Below are 22,134 nucleotides of genomic sequence, written 5' to 3' on the forward strand. Positions count from 1 at the left end.
TGTGGGTGACCCTCACTAGATGCTCCGGGTGACGCACACTAGGTGCTGTGGGTGACGCACACTAGGTGCTCTGGGTGACCCTCACTAGGTGCTCCAGGTGGCCACCTGGCTCCAGGCTTCCTACCAGGAAGGGTTCTGGGAGTGGGGCAGAGCTGAGTCTGGGGAGCCCGTTTGCTGACACCCATGTGGCACCCCCACCCATTCATGGTGGTGGCAGAGGCCCTGCAGAGCGTGGTGCGCACAATCCTCTGGGGAAGGACATCAGAGGTTGGGTTAACTTGTTGTCTTCCCAGGAGACATGGGGCGGGCTGTGGGACCCTGGTTGACAGGCCCCTCAGCGTGGGACCGCCGAGCGCTGGCCCTCCACAACTGCCGGTCGTGGGCTGCATGCTGACTGGCCCCAAAGCCCCACAGCAAAGAGTGGTGGCTTCTTTGTTTACGTTAAAGAAAACCCAGGAGGAATCCCAGGGCCCAGGCGAAGGAGAGCATCCCTCCGAGAGGGAAGAGGCGGACACTAAGTAGACACGAGCTCTTCAGGGACAGAGGTCCTTTGTCTGTCTGTCTGTCTCTTTGTCAACACATCCTGGGGCCCACAGGGCCTGGATGCTGGGAGAAAACTCAGGGGGCATGTCCTTAAGGACCCACGTTTGACGTGGCAAAAACAAACAGTGGACATGGCATGCACAGAATGCCCCCATCATGCACCTGGGTGGCACAGCCTCACTCCCAAACCATCCCACTGCCCTCCAGGCAGGACCGAGAGGATGGAAGGGAGGGAGGGCGTCCTCGGAGGCCGATGTCCCCTGAGGGACATCACTCAGTGTCCTCACTCGGTGTCCCCGGGCCAGCCCAGGCCACACACCTGCCCCTGTAGGGGCCGGGGCGTCGGGGCTGAAGTGGGTGCAAAGGGGGCCGGAAACACCCCATATTTGGGAGACAAAGAGGGTAAAAAGGTATAAATACAGGAAACTTCCTGTGTGACGGGGCCAGAATTTGAGAGACATTTTTCTCTGGGCCCATGCATAATAATAATAATAATAATAATAATAATAATAATAATAAATGTAACTCCATCTCTCTAAGCATTGCTTGGTTCTTCTCCGGTTTTCTGTAACATTAATGGTTCCCTGAAACATCGAGAAATAACCATGCTTTGCCTTTTGGCCTCCGGTGAGTGGGTCAGATTTGGGGCCTGGGGGAGCCGGATAGGCCTCCAGAAGGCGCCACTCTGCTGATTTAGCAGAATTGAACCCCGGGACTCCGGGCGCTCCCGGACCTCAGCCCAGGACCCGGCTGGCATCTGGAGAGAGTGGATGGACACTTCTCGACCTGTCGACAGAATCGGTAAGGTAGGGGCCTCAGTCAGTCAGGCCCACCCAAGTGAGTGGAAGGGGGAGTTTGATCACCTCCCCGGAAGTCAAGGACTTCCTCAGGCAAGTTAATCAGGAATCAGGTGGACTGTTTAAACTCTGGGTAAATATCTGGTAGAAGTAAAAAACTCGGACTGTCTGGTGTATAAATGTGGGACTCTGGAGATGAGTGAATTCAGATTCAATTAAGGAATTATTAGTTCACTCTGCTGTTTGTTTGTGTGGGACTAGCCAATTTGTTACCGAGAGGGGGGACTGGACGCAGTCTTAACTCCCCCGGTAGGTTCTCACCAAGACGTTGGTTGAGAATTCTGTTCTGGGGCATGGGTGCCGGGAGTGCCCCCACGCCCATCTGGGGAGCTCCCGTCTTATCTGCTCAGCTCCAGTCTGGGCTAGTCTACTGAGAGAGTGTGAGTACAGATGTTTGTCTGTCTTGGCATAATTATCTGCTCATTAACTGGTCTGTGTGAAGCAAAAGCTACTTTGTGCCTCCTGGCTGTACACATGAGCGTATTTGTTATCTCTTTCTACTGTTTAATTTGTTTAAAGATAGGGAGGACCCGCTGTGACGAAATGCAAGTCTCCAGCAGCTTCGAGATTTATTTTTTTGGATAAATTTTTATTTTTATTATTTTTTTCCTTTTTCTAAGTTTTTTAAAATTTATTTATTTAATTATTTTTTTATTGTTTAAAGGATTACATATAGTAGTACATATATCTCTTTTTTTTCCCATTGACCTTCCCCCAGCCTCCCCTACCCCCTGTCACATGCCCTTATCCCACCCCCCACCCCGTCTTGTGTCCATTGGTGTGCTTATATGCATGCATACAAGTCCTTTGGTTGATCTCTTTTCTTCCCCATCCTCCCCAACACTCCCCAGCCTTCCCACTGTAATTTGACAGTCTGTTTGGTGCTTTACTGCCTCTGTATCTATCTTTTTGTTCATCAGGTTGTAATGTTCTTTATTATCCATGAATGAGTGAGATCATGTGGTATTTTTCTTTCATTGCCTGGCTTATTTCACTTAACATAATGCTCTCCAGGTCCATCCATGCTGCGGCAAATGGTAAAAGTTCCTTCTTTTTATAGCAGCATAGTATTCCATTGTGTAGATGTACCATAGTTTTCTAATCCACTCATCTGCTGATGGGCATTTAGGCTGTTTCCAAATCTTAGCTATGGTGAATTGTGCTGCTATGAACATAGGGGTGCATATATCCTTTCTGATTGGTGTTTCTAGTTTCTTGGGATATATTCCTAGAAGGGGATCACTGGGTCAAATGGGAGTTCCATTTTTAGTTTTTTGAGGAAACTCCATACTGTTCTCCACAGTGGCTGCACCAGTCTGCATTCCCACCAGCTGTGCACGAGGGTTCCTTTTTCTCCGAATCCTCGCCAGCACTTGTCATTTGTAGATTTGTTGATGATTGCCATTCTGACAGGTGTGAGATGGTACTGCATTGTCGTTTTGATTTGCATCTCTCAGATAATTAGTGACTTTGAGCAGGTTTTCATATGTCTCTTGGCCTTCCTTCTGTCTTCTTTCGAAAAGATTCTATTTAGGTCCGTTGCCCCCTTTTTTTTTATTGGATCATTATCTTCCTTTTATTTAGTTGTATGAGTTCCCTGTAGATATTGGAGATTAAACCTTTATCAGTGATAACATTTGCAAATATGTTCTCCCATACAGTGGGCTCTTGTTGTTTTGTTGATGGTTTCTTTTGCTGTGCAGAAGCTTTTTATTTTGATGTAGTCCCATTTGTTTATTTTCTCTTTAGCTTCCATTGCCCTAGAAGTGGTATCAGTGAAGAAATTGCTTCGGCATATGTCTGAGATTTCTCTGCCTATGGATTCCTCTAGTATTTTTATGGTTTCCCTTCTTATGTTTAAGTCTGTTACCCATTTTGAGTTTATTTTTATGTATGTTGTAAGTTGGTGGTCTAGTTTCATTTTTTGCATGTATCTGTCCAGTTTTCCCAACACCATTTATTGAAGAGACTGTCTTGACTCCATTGTATGTTCATGCCTCCTTTGTCATATATTAATTGAGCATAGTGGTTTGGGTTGATATCTGGGTTCTCTATTCTATTCCATTGATCTATATGACTGTTCTTGTGCCAGTACCAGGCTCTTTAGAGAAGAGTGGCTTTGTAATACAGCTTGAAATCTGGTATTTAGATCCTACCTACTTTGTTCTTCTTTCTCAGGATTGCTGTGGCTATTTGGGGTCTTTTTTTTATTTTATTATTCCAGATGAATTTTTGGAGAGTTCTTTCTAGGTCTGTGAAATATGCCGTTGGTATTTTAATGGGGAGTGCATTGAATCTTTGGGTAGTATGGACATTTCAATAATGTTGATTCTACCAATCCATGAACATGGTATGTTCTTCCATCTGTTTACGTCTTCCTCTATTTCTTTTTTCAGTGTCCTGTAGTTTTCCGCATATAGGTCTTTTACCTCCTTAGTTAAGTTTATTCCTAGGTATCTTAATTTTTTTGGTGCGATGGTAAATGGGATTGCTTTTTTAGTCTGTTTTTCTGTAAGTTCACTATTGGTATATAGAAATGCCATAGATTTCTTGGCATTAATTTTGTATCCTGCTACATTGCCGAATTCATTTATTAAGTCTAATAGTTTTTTGATGGAGTTTTTAGGGTTTTTTTATGTACAATATCATGTCATCTGCAAATAAGGACAGCTTTACTTCTTCTTTTCCAATTCGGATGCCTTTTATTTCTTCTTCTTGTCTGATCGCAATGGCTAGTACTTCCAGTACTATGTCGAACAGGAATGGTGAGAGTGGGCATCCCTGTCTTGTTCCCGTTCTTAGGGGGGAAATGGTTTCAGTGTTTGTCCATTGACTATGATGTTGGCTGTGGGTTTGTCATATATGGCTTTTATTATGTTGAGGTATGATCCTTCTATTCCCACCTTGCTGAGAGTTTTTAATCAAGAAAGGGTGTTGGATTTTGTCAAATGCTTTTTCTGCAGCACTTGATATAACTATGTGTTTTTTATCTCTCAATTTGTTTATGTGATGTATCACGTTTATTGATTTGCAGATATTGTACCACCCTTGCATCCCTGGGATAAATCCTACTTGGTCATGGTGTATGATATTTCCGATATACTGCTGGATCGATTTGCTAGAATTTTGTTGAGGATTTTGGCATCTATGTTCATGAGGGATATTGGTCTGTAATTCTCTTTCATTGTGTTGTCTTTATCTGGTTTTGGTATTAGAGTGATGCTGGCTTCATAGAAGGAGCCTGGAAGTGTTCCTTCCTCTTGAATTGTTTGCAATAGTCTGAGGAGGATAGGTTTTAGTTCTTCCTTGAATGTTTGGTAAAACTCTCCTGGGAAGCCATCTGGCCCCGGGCTTTTGTTTGCTGGAAGCTTTTTGATGACTGCTTCAATTTCTTCCATAGTTATTGGCCTATTGAGCTGTTTAGATTCTTCCTGATTGAGTTTTGGGAGGTTGTATTTTTCTAGGAATATGTCCATTTCCTGCAGGTTGTTGGAATAGAGTTGTTCATAGTATTTTTAAACAATCCTTTGTATTTCGGTGGGGTCTGTTGTTATTTCTCCTCTTTCATTTCTGATTTTGTTTATTTGGGTTCTCTCTCTTTGCTTCTTGGTGAGCCTGGCTAGAGGTTCATCAATCTTCTTTATCCTTTCAAAGAACCAGCTCTTGGTTTTGTTGATCTTTTGTATTGTTTCTTTGGTCTCTATGTTGTTTATATCCGCTCTGATCTTTATTATTTCCTTCCTTCTGCTTACACCGGGCTTTTCTTGTTGCTCTCTTTCTAACTCTTTGAGTTGTAGGGGTAGGTAATTTATTACCATTGTTTCTTGTTTTTTGCAGTAGGCTTGTAGAGCTATGAACTTCCCTCTCAAGACTGCTTTCACTGTGTCCCATAGATTTTGGATTGTTGTGTTTTCATTGTCATTTGTTGACATGATGTTTTTTATTTCTTCTTTGATCTCTCTGGTAACCCAGTCATTGTTTAATAGCATGCTATTTAGTCTCCATGTGTTTGATTTCTTTGGATTGTTTTTATTGTAGTTGATTTCCAGTTTTATGCCACTGTCATCTGAGAAGATGCTTAATATGATTTCCATCTTCTTGAATTTGAAGAGAATTTGCCTATGACACAATATATGGTCTATCTTTGAAAACAACCCATGTGCACTTGAGAAGAATGTGTATTCTGTGGCTTTGGGGTGAAATGTTCTGAAGATGTCAATTAATTCCATCTGATCTAGTGAGTCATTTAGGATTGAAGTTTCTTTGCTGATTTTTTGTTGAGAGGATTTGTCCAGTAGTGATAGTGGGGTATTAAAGTCTCCTATTATAATTGTATTGCTGTCAATCTCTCCCTTGATATCCTCCAGGAGTTTTTTTTATGTATTTGGGTGCTCCTGTATTGGGTGCGTATATGTTTACCAGAGTTATTTCTTCTTCTTGGATTGCTCCCTTTAATATTATGAAATGGCCTTCCTTATCTCTTGTTATGTCCTTCACTTTGAGATCTAATTTGTCAGATATAAGTATTGCTACCCCAGCTTTTTTAAAAATTTCCATTCGCCTGAAAAACCTTTGTCCATCCCTTCACCCTCAGTCTCTGTGTGTCTTTTTTTCTGAGTTGGGTTTCTTGTAGACAGCAGATATATGGGTCATGTTTTCTTATCCAATCCATTACTCTATGTCTTTTGATTATGGCATTTAATCCATTTACATTTAAAGTTATTATTGATAGGTACTTGTTTGTCGCCATTTTTATTGTTTACCCCTGTGTTCTGTTTTTTTGTTTGTTTGTTTGTTTGTCTTTTTACAGCAGACCCTTTAGCATTTCTTGCATTGCTGGTTTGGTGGTAATAAACTCCCTTAGTCCTTTTTTCTCTGTGAAGCTCCGGATTTCACCTTCAATTTTGATTGATAGCCTTGCTGGGTACAGTATTCTTGGATTCAGACCCTTCCTTTGCATGACTTTGTATATTTCATTCCATTCCCTTCTGGCCTGATGAGTTTCTGTTGAGAAATCAGTTGCTAGTCTGATGGGGGTTCCTTTGTATGTAACTTCCTGTCTCTCTCTGGCCTCTTTAAGATTCTTACTTTGTCGTTGGTAAGTCGTTTGCCAATTTAATTATAATGTGCTTTGGTGTTGGTCTTTTGGGGTTCATTTTGCTTGGGACTCTGTGAGCTTCTTGGATTTGTGTGGGTTTTTTCTTCCCTATATCAGGGAAGTTTTCTGTCATTATTTCTCCAAATAGGTTTTCTATTCCTTGCTCAGTTTTCTCTCCTTCTGGAACCCCTATTATGTGGATGTTGTTTTGTTTCGTGTTGTCCCAAAGTTCTCTTAGGCTCTCCTTCTGCTTTTTAATTTTTTTTCTAGAAGCTGCTCTATTTGGGTATTTTTTCCTACCCTGTCTTCTATCTCACTGATGCGGTCCTCTGCTTCTCCTATTCTACTCTTGATGCTTTCTATTGAATTCTTTACAGCCACGATGTCATTTTTCATTTCTTCTTGGTTCTTCTTCATTTCCTCTTGGTTCTTACACATATTGTCGAATTTGTCTTCCATTCTTTTCAGCCACATTATGACCATTCCTCTGAATTTTTTCTCTTACAGGTTGCTTGCCTCCATTTCATTTACTTCCTTTTCTGGTGATGCCTGCTTTTCTTTCATATGCAGGCTGTTTATTTGTCTCCCCATGGTCTCTCTCCTCTGGATGTCTGGTTATGTAGCTCTCTCTCTCCTTCGTTGACTTAAAGGCACAAAATACAGCACAACAAGGTACAATGCACAAGGCACTGAACACAAATGTATTTGCAATATTAATAACCTCAAATAAAGGTGACCACCAGAGAAAGGCGAATTAGAGGACAGGAGAGAAAGAAGAAGAGAAAAAAAATAAAAAAAATAGAAGTGCAAAAATGAAATTGGGAAAAGAGAAAAAAAAAGTAAGATAGAAAAGAGAGATAATAAGAAAGAAGAGGCAGGAAAACTATATATATGGGAAGAAAATCCAATAGAACAGCCACTAATCCCAACAAATGCCAGCAACAAGTACCTGGAGGTGAATGCAAACTATAAACAAGAACTAATATCAAGCAAGGCAAGGGAAAACAGAAGCAAAAATCAAACAAAAACAAAACAAAAAACAAAAAGGAAAAGCAAAACAATCTCACAAGTAAGCATAAAAATATCGATATAATCAACAATCAAGCAAACAACAACAAAAGGACAGAGAGAAAAAAATTATTTTGGATAGTGAAGAAAGAGAAGAGAGAGGTGTGTATGGACTTGGAGCAGGGGATTGGAAATTAGATATATAAGTAGGGTGAAATTTTAACGGGAGGTAAAAAGAAGGAATAAGGAAAATCTAAAGCAGGAAAAGGGTAAGAGAAACAGGACAACAAAAGGGGAAAAGTTAGGAAAAGAGTGTTGGCATAAAGGTAGAGTTGAGATAGAGTAGAATGATGCTAAAGGAAAGATGAAAATAGAATGTAGAGCACTAATCCCAAAGTAAAATCAAGAGAAAATAAAATGACACTTAAAAAAAAAAGTAAAATAGTAGTAGTAATAATACTGATTGAAAATAAAAATGCAATAATTAAAAAGGTAAAATCAAGTGAGGAAAAAAGAAAAAAAATTAGTTTCTTAAGTAAAAGATGAAAAAAATAAAAATAAAAATGTTTAGTAATGAAGGTCATTCACTTCCTCTATTGTTCTGTTTGGCACGCCTGTTTCTTAGGACAATATTGAAGTTCCCTGCGTTCCACTGCTCCTCAGTGTTGTAAGCCAGTCCTGATTTTTAAGCAGGCAGTTTATTTGTGTTTACACAAGAGTCAATTTGTGATTCAACCCCTGGGTGGCAGTGTTTCTGGATTGACCTCCGGGTCTATAGGTCCTCTCTAGCTAGTGTTTATATTTTGTTTTCCCTGTGGCACTCAGTACCGGTTTGTGGGAGTGGGTTGCCCCAGAGCTGGTTCTCTGATGGTTATTCCCCGCTCTGATCCCCAGGTTCCAGAAAAACAACTTTCCCCTGCAGTCTCTTAGAGCGACCCCAATTGGGTGATCCTATGTCTGGGCTTAGTAATCAGAAGCAAGGATTTAAAGAGGAAAAAGAAAAAAGAAAAAAAGAGCCAGCGTAAGTGTGCGAACTCGGGGGCTGCGCGCACGTCTGTGCAGTCTTTTTCCCCCTTGGGTCTAAGCAGCCGGCACACTTTTAAAATTTTTAGGCTGTCCTTTTACGTCAGATCAAAATGGGTTGCTTTTTAGAGACCCCTTCTGTTAGCAGCTCTGCGGACCCCCTTCCACATGCACGGATCGTGCCAGCCCCAACAGCCAGGGGTTATTCTAGGCGCAGACTTCCCCGGTCCTCCAGCCCCCGCAGTGCGCACACATTTCTCTCCTGCCGGGACCAGAGACCTCACCTCATCCCAGGCGAAATCTGACCGCTCCGTGGTGGAGGGCAGAGCTCCTCTGAAGCCGCGTGTTTGCGCCACTCGGGACCGGTGCTCTGGGGTCCGCAGCTGTTCGGTGGGTGCCGCAGTTGTAGACTTTCAGGCTTCCGATAACATCCACTTTCCCCTTCAAGATGGCGCGGGCTCCGCGTCCGAGCCGGTCGCTCCGGGAGGGGACCCAGCAGCAGTGGGGGCTGCCCGGTCAGGGAGCCCCATCCAGCCCCATCCCCACCGTCTCCTGTAGCACAGCTGTCCCTCAACTCACCAACAAACACTCCCCGTGCCACCACACGCTCCCTTTGTTTGCTCACTCACACACTATCTTGCAGTCTCCTTCCTCCTCCACACTGGAATCTTTTTAACCCCACCTATTACATCCAAAAAGGATGGAACTCCCTCACCTCTACTTGGCAAACAGCTAAAACCATTTTATTTCTCTTAGCCATTATCTACCTCCTCTCCCTCTTCATTAGACTCTTATGCTGCAGAAATAATAAAGAAATTAAATTTTGGCCCCCTCGGATCCCCCTCCCTATATGTCCCTCAGGGACCACCGGGTGGAATGTTATGTTATGGTCATAAGGAAACCCCTCTAATGTGTGAAATGATTATTGTGTGAAATGTTTGCTGTTTGAGACCCCAATACTCTGTAACTTCCAAATTGGTGAACGCCCCACTATCTTGATGTGAACGCCCTGCTCCTAGCATAAGGCACACCGTCTGGCCCACACTGACAGACAAACGTTGTTACTACCGGCTGTACAAGCACCGGACCTTCTTCAGTCCACGTCGCCTGCCTGGTAGAGGAGGACTCCACGTCGCTCCGTGAGACAAGCCCCTGACTGCTCTGCTGTGTGAGCTTGAACCACTGCGGCTGCCTGTCTGTCTCCGTCTTCGTCGTCCGTCCTTCAGTGTGCATCGCCGGGTGGCCTTTGCCGGAGCCCAGGACCCACTAGGAACAGGTGAATAACCCTGTGTGTGCACACTCATTCTGTCTGTGTCCTGTGTTCCGGTTCGGCTCCACCGTCTAGACATTGAAGCACCAGGGGATGGGCCGTTACTGCTGACTCCTGGTCACCGGCGTTTGTCCCACTGAGTCTGGGCAGATAATCAATTAATTGGGGCCTAATTGGGACACGTTGTCAGGATAGTTCAGGAAAGGAAATATTTGTTAGAATTTTGCCAAAAGAACTAGGCGCCATTTTCATCCACCCGACGGGCAGGACGCAGGACTCCGACGTGGGAAGCGCTCTGAGGAACAAGCCTCCCCGCCCACGGTTGGGGAGAAATCATTTCTCCTGCCTCCCCGTGGGCAGCTCCTGCCCAGGCTGCCACTCGCCTCCGGAAACGCCCCTTTGCTTGCTCTAAAGCCGGGTGAGGGCCAGACCTGAAAGGAGCCGGACGGGTGAGATGTCACGGGCTCCGAGGCCGCTGAAACGCCAGTGGGACGGCAGGCGCAGGAAGAGCCAGAAAGAGGGGCAGACCCACCTGCGCAGGAGCCACAGGGCCCACAGCCCTCATGGCCACGAAACCAGCCCACGTTCGCTCAGTGTCTCTGACGGACAGGCCACGCTGGCTCAGGACCTCAGTTTCCTTCATGAAGAATCTTCCTCGTAAACTCTCCATTTCCGATTTCTTCCCCGAAGAAGGTGTGTGGGTGGGACGTCACAGCCGCCCGCTGCCTGGGGCTGTGGCTCCGAGGAAGACGACGTGTTGGGGGCGGGAGGGGGAGCCTGCAGAGCGGGGTGTCAGATGTAGACCTTCCCTTGGAGTGTCCGCTCGGAGGGACGGTGAGCCAGCGGCCTCACATGAGGTCATCACGGCAGGGCCACGGCGCCAGCTCTGGTGGCCAAGCTTCCCACCCAAACGAGGGCCCCATGGCCTCCAAGAAACGCCTTTTCCTGTTGTTCCCTTGTTGCAAAGCTCGCTGTGCTTACCAACTCACCTCACTGTTACGCACCGATGAGCCACCTTCATGAAAGCGGTCCGGCTTTTTTCTGTCCCACTTGGGAGTCTGCAAAGTGTGAGATTTTGGCCAGTTTCCTGTGGGAGGGGCAGCCCGGTGTCCAGGGGACCGGGAAGGCAGGTGCCAAACTTGAACATCCTGTGGAGACAGAGAGGAGTTGGAACCTCCCTTCCTCTCTGCCGCCCGTGGGCGCACAGAGGACGTATTTCATCACTAACTGGCGGCAGAGCGACTTGCACGTTTGCATGTTTCCTGGGCGCTTTGACAGGGGGTTCTCTTAGTCTGCTCCTCCGTGAGCCTGACTCCCCTTGACTCAGCCCTGCTCGTGGGGGTGAGTCCCCAGAAGGCGCGTGTGACCTCCAGGCAGCGGGGGAGTCATGGCTTATCTGAGCCTTCCCGTGATCTCTCAGAGGCCCACCCCCCCCTTTTTAAAAATATATTCTTATTGATTTCAGAGAGGAAGGGTGAGGGACAAGAGAGAGAAACATGAGTGAAGAGAGAGAATCATCGATCGGCTGCCTCCTGCACGCCCCCTACTGGGGATCGAGCCCATAACCCAGGCATGTGCCCTGACCGGGAATCAAACCCTGACCCCCTGGTTCATAGGTCAACACTCAACCGCTGAGCCCCGCCGGCCGGCGGAGGGCCACAGCACCCTGCAGGGTGAGCAGAGAAAGCAGCCGGGACAGCTGTCTGCACGCAGGGCTCTGCTCCAAGCTGCTCGTTCCTCCCTCAGGCCCGCAGCCGCTGGCACATCTCGGGGTGGTTTTGGTTTTATTTGAAATGATGTTTTAGTTCCAAGTTGCTGAGTAGAGAATTGCCTTTTTGGTTAAATTACAGATGGCTTCTTAGAAAATTGGGGACATCATTCGTCCCCCGCGGTCATGCTGGTGAGACCCCTGCAGAGGGCTGCCCGAGCGAGCAGGCAGGAGCTGAGGAAGGACACAGATCAGAGCCCCTGGTGGCCCCACACATCCCGGAGGGAAGCCCAGGTGCTTCTCGCTCTGATGAGAAGACTCCTGCCCCTCCAGGTTGGGTGCCCAAAGCCTGAGGAGCTGGGGGCCATTTGTTAGAAGTCGCAACCCTGGGCCCCGACGGCGCGGGTGCCAGGGGAGAGACAGGCAGGTGGTCACTGTCGCTCTCGCCAGGAGTGTGTGCTGGGCTGAGCCACTCCCGGGGACTGGATGGGGTGTCCCCGGCAGCCCAGAAATGTGGCGAAGAGCGACGTCCACATTTAACATGTCACCGTTGTGAAATGGGCCGTCTTACCAAAGCCTTTGCTCCCTGCAACGGGCGTCCCGACCTCAAAGCAAAGCCTTTGTCCCAGTACCTGCGTCTCTGCGAGATGCACCCTCTCCGCCTCGGGACACGCTGTGGTCCAGCTCCCCGCTGAAGCGCATGCTGGGCGCTCCCAGGCGGGCTGCCTGCCCTCTCTGAGCCTTGGTTTCTTCGTCCGTGAAATGGGGTTAATGACACACCTTCTGTCCAGGCTGTGGGGTGACTGGAGGAGGGCGGCATTAATGCGTTTCCTGTGTGTGGCCACCTCAGCGAGTGTGACCCGCTGCACTGACGCTTGTTCCTGTGGGACGCTGGGTGCCGGCTCCCGTGGGCACCAGCCTGCGCCCCTCGGGCATCGCTGTGCAGGGCCGGCTGCATCTGCCCCATCAGCTGCTCGCCATCCGGACGGGGGCCTGCGGTTTGCCAGGCTTCCAAGAGGGACGGCCCAGGGGACTTGCGGGACCGGCCGCTCGGGCAGCTGCTTTGTCCACAAATTCAGTGAGTCCCCGGGGGCTCCGGAATTCAGAGAAAACAAATGCATTCGGGGCCACGCCCTGTTTCTCTGCGCAGCTCACGGTTTCCCCTGCAAGATTCGGCATTTCTTTATTTTTTTCTATTTTTTAAATGTTCTGTTTTATTGTTGCTAGTATTACAGATACTCCCACTCCCCCCGCCCCTCTCCTTCCAGCCCCTCCCCACCTCCAGGTCTTCACCCAGCCCATGTCCATGGACTATGCTTATAAGTATACTAGAGGCCTGAAGCACGGGTTCGTGCACCCGTGGGTCCCGCGGCATGGCCTGCAGGCGGCCGGGGAGGAGCCCGAGCCGGGCCTGGTGCTGCGCAGCTCCTGCTCGTCCCGGCCCCCTGCGCCTGCCGCAGGCTCGCACCCAGTCAGTCCCAATCGGGAGAGGCTCGAGCCGCCCCAGGGGCGCTCGCCAGCAGTGAGCCCTGTGTCTGGCGCCTGTCGGTCAGCTGAGCGGCGCTCCTGCTGTGGGAGCGCACTGACCACCAGGGGGCAGCTCCTGCGTTGAGCGTCTGCCACCTGGTGGTCAGCGCACATCATAGTGACCGGTCATTTGGTCACCTAGGCTTTTATATATATAGACTAGAGGCCTGGTGCACGATTCATGCTGGGGGGGGGGGGGTCGGTATCCCTCAACCTGGCCTGTACCCTCTCGCAATCCGGGACCCGTCGGGGGATATCCGACTGCAGGTTTAAGCCTGATCCTCACAGGCCAGACCAGGCAGCTCCTGTGTTGAGCATCTGCCCCCCTGGTGGTCAGTGTGCGTCATAGCGACCGGTCGTTCGGTCAGCCGGTCGTTGGGTCGTGTGTCGCTTAGGCCTTTATATGTATGGACAGTTCTTTCGTTTATCTCTTCTCCCCCACCCCACACCGAGGCGTGGAGGCGGAGGCTGTCCCAGCCTCTCTGCTTTTGGTTCGGGCATTTCTTTACACGGCCACAGCCCGTGCTCTCTCTGTGAGAGCCCAGCACAAGGCGCCTCCTCTGTGTGACTGCGGGGTCGGGCCCCACAGTACACGGGCCCCACTTTAGGAGCCAGCTGGGCTCTGCTCACCAGCCCAGCCCTGGTTCCTGGCCACCTCCCCCCCCCCGGCCTCTCTCTGACCAGGGGACATGCAGAGACCATTGTGGACAATGAGGCAGTGGGTGGACGGAGCCAGAAGACGCACCAGGAAGGGAGCCTGGGCGGCGGTGCAGCCCAGCCACGTGGTCCTGAGAGCCGCTCGCCGCTGGTGGACCGGGCGCCACCTGGGCCCGCACCGACAGGCCTGGGCGGCGGTCTGGCCAGCTGATGTCAGCGACCTCAGACACGGAGGGCCTTTCCGTGGGCCTCCACGTGCTTCCTGCTGTGCTTCTCGCGCCCGGTCCCCGGGGGCTGCGCTCAGGGCGAGCGGGGTCAGAGACCGGCTCCGGCCCGTGTGCGGCAGAACCCGGGCTTTCCCGGGGAACACTCCCCTGGGAAGGCGAAATTGCAAGTAACTGCACTGTTTGCTTCAAACACCTGAAAACCCATTTATCTGAACAATAGTTTGCTCAGCTGACCGTTAAAGTAAACACACCTCTCAGATAAGAGCGGGTCGGGAGACCAGGGCCTCGGGAGGTCTCGCCGGCTACGGTCACCCGCCTGACCCCCACCAAATACCCGCTGAAGCCAGACCCCCCCAGCAGCCGAGGTCGCCCTCGCTCCCGAGACACCCTTCCTGGCCTTCCTCCAGGCGGCCCTGCGCAGAAGCCGGCAGCCGCTGCCGGGCGGGTGTGCGCAGGGAGCGGTCCAGCCTGCGGCTCGTCCTCTGGCCTCCGGCCCCGTCCTCAGTGGTGGGAGGACGTGGGGACCCGGGACCCGCCCAGCAGAGCAGTGGCCACGCCGAGTGCTGGTCCCGACGGTCTCGGCCTGGCTGCGCCGGGTGCTGAGGGGCCGCAGGGGGTCAGCAGGTGAAACCGTGGGGCCAGCAGCTCCCCCTGGTCCTCTCAGAAATACACGGTGCGTGTACGGGGGCGCCAGACATTGTTGTAAGAGGGAACCCCCACCCCGCCCCGTGTCCACCCTCCTCATTCCGAGTCCACCCTGGAAGTACCTCTCATTGCATGTGCCTGCAGTCTGCCGATATATCAACACAGAAGTGTTTTCATGCTATTTATTTTAGGTGTGACTTTAAAAAATCGGACCTAGTTGGATTTTGTCTTATATGCAATCTGAAATTTATTCCTCAACAGGGAAACTGACCTGTCAGTGATTTAAAGCTGCCGCTCTAAGGGTTCCTTCCCCGTGAACCCAGGCTGCAGGCGGCTCCCGGTGTGGACTGACTGTCTTCTCCTGCCTGTGGCTCTCCTGTGTCTACATGCGACATTTACTGCGATCACACCTGGCAGGGTGGCTTCTTAGTGCTAAGGCGTCCGTACGTCTGTGCTTCCCGTGACAGGGTCCGCGGTGAAGGGCTCCCCGCCCGCGGCCGAGGCGCGGTTCTCACGGGCTCCCGGCCCCGCTCCCGGCCCAGCGCGTGTGGACTAGCTGCTGTTTAAATGGTCACGGTTGTTATTTTATAGAATCTAATGTAATTCAACATTGAGGCCTTTTTCACGTTTACATTTAATGTAACAGCACAGTTTAATCATTCAGGTCTTCTCTATTTGAGCTGAGCTGGTGCTGGCAGGGTTTTCCAATGCCATTACTTTCTGGAAATTTCCATTCCCTGCATTTGTCAAGCGGCTGCATGTATCTTCATTTAAAAAATAAACTGGAGTCTCAGGGCATCTGAGTTTATATTTTCTGAATATGTATATCGTCTCTGCCTTTACACAGGAAAAAGAATTTGGCTGGGTATAAATCTGGATATAGTTTAGCAGAGAAATTTGAGGATAGCTTGATTCTTGGCCTTTAAATGTAATTTGTTTTAATGCTTTTAGAAGTATTTTAATTTAAAAAAAGTCAAGATATAATTTAGAGGAAAGACTTAAAGTTTAATGACTACGGCCAGGTATACTTCCCACAAAATTTTTATCTGAATTGTCACAAAATCCAGTGGCTGGCAACCTGAATGAAATGAAGGAGATTCAACTGTGAGAAAATACGTAGGTCACTATTGCCAAAATTACTGCTCGTCCACGCTCCTTCGGAACAAAAGTTCTCCTCTCCCTAAGCCAGGGCATGAAGTATCACATGCATGGAATGTGAGGAAAGAACGAAGGCAACCACATACTTTATTTATTCCTGAAGTTACCAAGAGCTGGCCCTTCCCCCCCCCCCCCACCCTCACCGCTCCCTTCAGGCCAGAGCGCAGCCTTGGTCTACGTGGGGGTGCGTGGAGGGGCAGATCCCACAGGCTCGGGGCGGACCGTGAATGAAGCCAGTGCTGGGATTAGCTCCTGGTGGATCACTTCATGAGAGGCCAATCCTGTTGATCAAAATGATATGCTATCCTTTCCACTTACACCACACGGAGGGCCCGGCCTCTGTGCACGTCTGGTGTCTGCGCTGAGTGCTTGCTGTTCCTCTCACTGTCACAGCCCCGTGGGCACAGCCCCCTGGGCACAGCCCCCCCCCCGGGCACAGCCCCCCCTGGGCACAGCCCCCTGGGCACAGCCACTTCTGGACACAGCCCCCTGGGCATAGCCCCCCAGGCACAGCCCCCGGGCACAGCCCCCCAGGCACAGCCCCCCTGGGCACAGCTCCCCGGGCACAGCCACTTCTGGACACAGCCCCCTGGGCATAGCCCCCCAGGCACAGCCCCCCAGGCACAGCCCCCGGACACAGCCCCCCGGGCACAGCCCCCCAGGCACAGCCCCCCGGGCACAGCCCCCCTGGGCACAGCTCCCCGGGCACAGCCACTTCTGGACACAGCCCCCTGGGCACAGCCCCCTGGGCACAGTCCCTGGGCACAGACCCCCGGGGCACAGCCTCCCTGGGCACAGCCTCCCCGGGCACAGCCACTTCTGGACACAGCCCCCTGGGCACAGCCCCCTGGGCACAGTCCCTGGGCACAGACCCCCGGGGCACAGCCTCCCTGGGCACAGCCCCCCGGGCACAGCCTCCCCGGGCACAGCCCCCCCAGGCACAGCCCCCCCGGGCAAGCCTCCCTGGACACAGCCCCCTGGGCACAGCCCCCGGGCACAGACCCCCTGGGCATAGCCCCCCCGGGCACAGCCCCCTGGGCACAGCCCCCCCCCCCGGGCACAGCCTCCCCGGGCACAGCCTCCCTGAGCACAGCCCCCTGGGCACAGCCTCCCCGGGCACAGGCCCCCCCCGGGCACAGCCCCCTGGGCACAGCCCCCTGGGCACAGCCCCCCAGGCACAGCCACTTCTGGACATAGCCTCCCGGGGCACAGCCCCCTGGGCACACCCCCCCCCCCCCCCCCCCCGCGCACAGCCTCCCTGAGCACAGCCCCCTGGGCACAGCGCCCCCCCCCCCCGGCACAGCCTCCCCGGGCACAGCCTCCCTGAGCACAGCCCCCTGGGCACAGCCCCCCTGGGCACAGCCCCCCTGGGCACAGCCTCCCTGGGCACAGCCCCCCTGGGCACAGCCCCCCCCCCCCCCCGGGCACAGCTACACCAGGCAGGGTGCTGTGGTCTTGAGGAGCTGAGATTTGCAGCAACACCCTGCAGCTCACGTGAGTTTTCATTTCCGGAATGCTCACTGTGTTCTTTGATGAAAAGACCAGGCTGGGCCTCACCCTCCTGGCCTCTGGCGGCACAGGAGCGTGCCCGGCACCGTGCTCTCCCACACGCGGGCTCTGGGTTTTGTCCACTTCTCTGCTCCCAGAGCCCAAGGACCTTGCCTCTTCCATGGAAGGCACTTGCATTTTAATTTTCATTCTTTAAAATATATCTTTGTTGATTTCAGAGAGGAAGGTAAAGGGAGAGAGATAGGAACATCAATGATGAGAGAATCGCTGATCAGTTGCCTCCTACATGCCTCCTACTGGGACCTGGGCATGTGCCCTGACCGCAATTACACGGTAACCTCCTGGTTCAACTGCTGAGCACATGGGTCTGGCACTGACATCTTAGTTGAAAGAGAGCGAGCATCATGGGAAGGAATAATTCCCCTCCCCAGGGAGAATCCCTTTAACTGTTTGTGTATTGGTTTTTGGTATTTGTAATGCATTTTGTATGAACCAAGGGGTCTAGATACAATGTGAGTGCTTTTAAAAACTTAATCTCCTAAATATTATCTTTTATCATAAAAGTTCACAAATGTCCTTGGTCAAGCTGCACCCCGGGAGGTGGGCGTGCCGGGTGGAGGTGAGTCGGGGCTCAGGCCGCGCTGCCTCCTGGGACAGAGCAGCGGCTCCGCGCGTCCGCCCAGGCCCAGCACTTGCCGTCGTGGCTGTGCTCCCTGAGCTGCTCTCTGAAATTCTGGACCAGCTTCACACTGTCACTGGGGTGGCCACTGCCTGCCTGGGACACGAACCAGAACCCCGGTCACGTACTGGGTTTTACAAAGTGCTGGGTGCGTGCTGGCGGCGTGGCTTTCCGTTAAGTTGCTCCTTCCCGGGAGCCGGGCGTTTCCTCGCTGACGGGGCCTCGGGAACAGGAACTCCGTCCTTAGAGCCGCCGGTATTCCCGCCTTTGCTCAGTCCGTGGCCTCAGCGTTGGGAGGCCGTTCCCATTCAGGACGGAAGCTTCTCCTCTGTCCGCAGGCCGCCCCTCCGAATGCCTTTGGTTTGGAGTCTTAGTGTATTTTAACTCTAATCCCTCCGCGATTTATATTTATCTACGATGTGAAGTGGTAGCAGATGCTCATTCTTTTTTCTTTTTTGGTTTTAAGGATGCATTTTTATCATGTTCCCTCCCCACTCCAAGGGGCCTCCAGGCCCTGCTGGCCATGCAGCACCGTTAGCCCCGGAGGGCGGGGCCTCGCGGGCTCGGGAGGCGCCTGGCTTCAGGCAGCACTGCCCTCCGCACAGCGGCCCGGGATGCTGGCGGGGCCTGGAGCTGGTCTGTGGCCATGAGCCTGAGGGAAGAGACGTCTGGCCTGGGCCGCGGACCCCAGCCAGGCCCGCACCTCACCCTCCTGTGGCTGAGGGACCCTGGGGTGGCGTGGGGGCTGGGAAGGTGCTTCCTTTGATGCCAGCGGCGCCGAGAACAGAATCAGCCATGAACGGACCCGTCGGAACAAGAGCAGAGATTCCGAGGGAGAACGCGGGCGCCAGGCTGGTTGCTATGGCAACCACACCTCTGCGGGGAGCCCAGGCCACCTGCTGGACCAATAGGAGCCTCTTCATTTTTAATTAGTTTTTTTCTCTCATGGAATTAAATGCTTTCAAATGTATTTTCAAGAAATAAGCCCAAAGCCTCCTCGCTCGAGCGCGCAGCCCTCAGGCCCGCAGTGTGGCCCGGCCCGTGGGCAGCCAGCCCGCGGCCTCCACGCGTGAGCAATGCCGGCCACGCCTGTCCCGCGGCTGCGGCTGCTCCCCAGGAGGGACGGCTCTGAGCCGACGCCCTGCCGGCTCCCCGGCTCCCCGGCTCCCCGTGCTGGGGCCGCCCCAGGGCCCCAGCCGCCAGGACCTGTGGCCCTCAGCCCGACCTCCGCCTGGAAGCCCTTCCTTCCTGGCTGACCAGGCCTGTCCCCTGCACGGCCAGGTGCCGCCCCAGGTGAGCCGGACACACGGGCGGGCGAGGAGACACACAGCGAGCCCCCTGTGCCCGTCGGTCCAGGACCCACCGCTGGGGAGCCAGGCAGTGTGCCCTGTGACCCGCAGAGCATCATGGGCACACGTCACTCAAGTCCTTCCCTCGTGTTTTCTACTCGCACGAGGCCACCGTCGGCGGGAGACTCGCTGTCCCTGTGCCATCTGCTAACCGTCCATCTCCCGCCGCCCCCCGCCCCGGGCGGCCCCCGTCCCCTCCTCCTGCCGGGCCTCCCCGCAAGCCTGGAGTGACCGGCGGGCTCTGGAGGAGGGGAGGACGGCGGGACAGCGCCCCCTGAGGAGGTGGGCAGCCTGAGCGCCCGGGAGCGCCAGCCACGCCTCCTGTGTGTTCGGACACACGTGCAGAGACGGCGCCAGGCATGTCACGGCCTCTGCAGAGCTGAGAACAGGTGGACCCAGGGTTTCCGCTGCAGGTTGGCTCCCGGGGAACCTGCTCTGAAAACCCGCAGCTGTCCTGGCCGGGCCCAGTGGTTAGCGCGCCGGCCGCACACTCAAGGCTCACAGGTTTCATTTCCCGTCAAGGGCACCACCTGGGCTGCCGGCTGATCGTCTGGGTTGTGGTGTGGGCAATGTGTCTCTCGCTCGCTGTTTCACTTTCTCTCTCTCTTCCTCTCTCCCTCCCTCCACACTTTCTAAAAGTCAATGGAAGCCCAGCCAGTGTGGCTCAGTGGTTGAGCATTGACCTATGAACCAGGAAGTCACGGTTTGATTCCTGGTCAGGGCACCTGTAGAGGTTTCAGGCTCTATCTCCAGTGGGGGGCGTGCAGGAGGCAGCTGATCATGATTCTCTCTCATCATTGATGTTTCTCTCTCCCTCTCCCTTCCTCTCCGAAATCAATAAAAATATACTTCAAAAAAAGTCAATAGAAAAAAATATCCTTGGGTGAGGATTAACCACAACAAAACCCCTGCAGAATTGTGAGCCGCTGTAAGGGGACTCCTGTGTGTTGTGTTTTCTACTAGTATATCTGAGAGGATTGTAATTATGTTATTTGAAAATCACTAACTTTGCATATTTTAGATACATAATTGTAACGATTTAAACCACGAAGCCTGAGTTTTTGTGCTATTTCTCAGATTCAATCAGCACAAGATGTGAGCAACCCTCATCTCAAAGGAGAGATCGGCCTGGTCGGTCTCCACGGCTCTGACCGCGTCACCATCGTTTGTTTCCTTGTTGTTTCTCCGTTCCAGGGGTTGGACGTCAGCTCCGAAAGGATCCCAGCAGTGGTTCGGTGCTCCTGCCGGGCCGCTGTGTGAGCGGCGGCTGTTTCCATGCGCGAGGTGCCCTCCCCCCACTGTCCTTGCTGAACCTTCCGAGAAGATAAAGGAAGCGAGAGTCCTTTTCTTTCCATCTTTCAAAGGACACGTCTATATAAAAGGCGGCCTCAATCCTTTGTACTGTCCACAGCAGGCGTGCCTCCCGGGGCGGCGAGGACGCAGTCGCAGCCTCTCTGCGCCGTGTCCCCGTTTCCCAGGGAGAGAAGTCCATTTGTGAAGTCGCACGCAGGTGGGGCTCAGCTTAGGCCAGAGCTGGAGAGAGGCCTCTGGGGAAGCTGTCCCTCAGGGTTGCAGGTGGCAGCCGTGCGGGCACAGGGCGCGGTGTCAGAGCGAGGAGCCACCCAGCCTGGGGCGGGGCACCCGCCCAGAGCCCAACCTTAGGCCCAGTGCGGGTCCACTTCCCTGGGTTTGCTCTGTGGGAACAGGTGGGCCAACGCAAAGCACCGGTAAACCAGCTCAGAGGCTCAGAGGGGCGCTCCGGGCGGCGGGTGAGTCCCTGAGGAACATTGCGCTTCCTTACAGGCAGCGCGGGACCTCTCCATGAAGAAAAAGGATAAAGAGCGGGGCGGAGGGAGAGGTTTGCAGGGACGCCACGCCTAGGGCCGCCCTGGGCACATGGCGGTCGCTCAGCACTTACCTGCAGAGGGAGGCGGCGGCAGGGCGGACGCAGCGTCTCACTTTCTCGGGAATAACTGAGGCGTGAGACTCTGCGGTGTGTTCCAGAACGTGGAGACAAAGCCACAACCACCTGCCACCCTGATGAGCAGGGGCGCCAGGCTGCCCCCCTCTGCCCGCCACCAGGTGCTTCCTGCTCACTCCGCGCTGATCCGAGGGGCGGAGCGGGCCGCACCCGCCTCCTCTCCTTATCCCCACCTGCTTGGCTCTTAGGAAAAGCACAGCGGCTGGTCTGTCCGCTCACCCTCTCCTCTGGACAATTTAAGTTGGAGCAGCGGGCACTCTTCATTTTGAAATGAAGCAGTTTGGTTGGGCATGGAGTTTATCAGAAATAGATTTTTTTCTGCTTCTGGCAGAAATGAGGTTAGGGGTTATCCAAGGCATGCACACACACGGATGTGCATACAGACATGCCCACACATGGGTGTGCACACCCAGATGTGCACACACGGACACGCACACACAGACGTGCACACATGGACACGCGCACACACATGTTCACCTGCGTCCACTCAGCAGGCTCGGCTTCTGTGGAGGGGTGACTACACGCAGACCCGCCCTAGGACGACGGGGAGCCCGCGGGCCAGTGCCGAGCCGCCGCTCAGCAGGACGCCCTGTCAGGTGCACCAGCACGGGGCGGCGGTGGCTGTTCAACGGCCACGCAGGGCGCATGCCCACCCGACCTCTCCCTCCTCGTCCAAGCGCTGCCTCAGACGGGGGGTAGTCCCTCCTCAGTGTGAGGCCCCAGGGCTCCGAGTGGCTTCCGACACACGGACAGATATGGCGTCAATTTATTGAGCTGTTCACACATTTACATTTTAAAACGATCCACCGGCTGGTCACGCGCTCCTGTCAGCTACCAGTAAAGCACGCTCCCCCTCCCAGGCAAGAGGCCTAGTGCGGCTCTTAGGGCCGCGATG

Source organism: Cnephaeus nilssonii (genome assembly GCF_951640355.1).
Source record: "Cnephaeus nilssonii genome assembly, chromosome: 12".
In the NCBI taxonomy this organism is placed as follows: Eukaryota; Metazoa; Chordata; class Mammalia; order Chiroptera; family Vespertilionidae; genus Cnephaeus; species Cnephaeus nilssonii.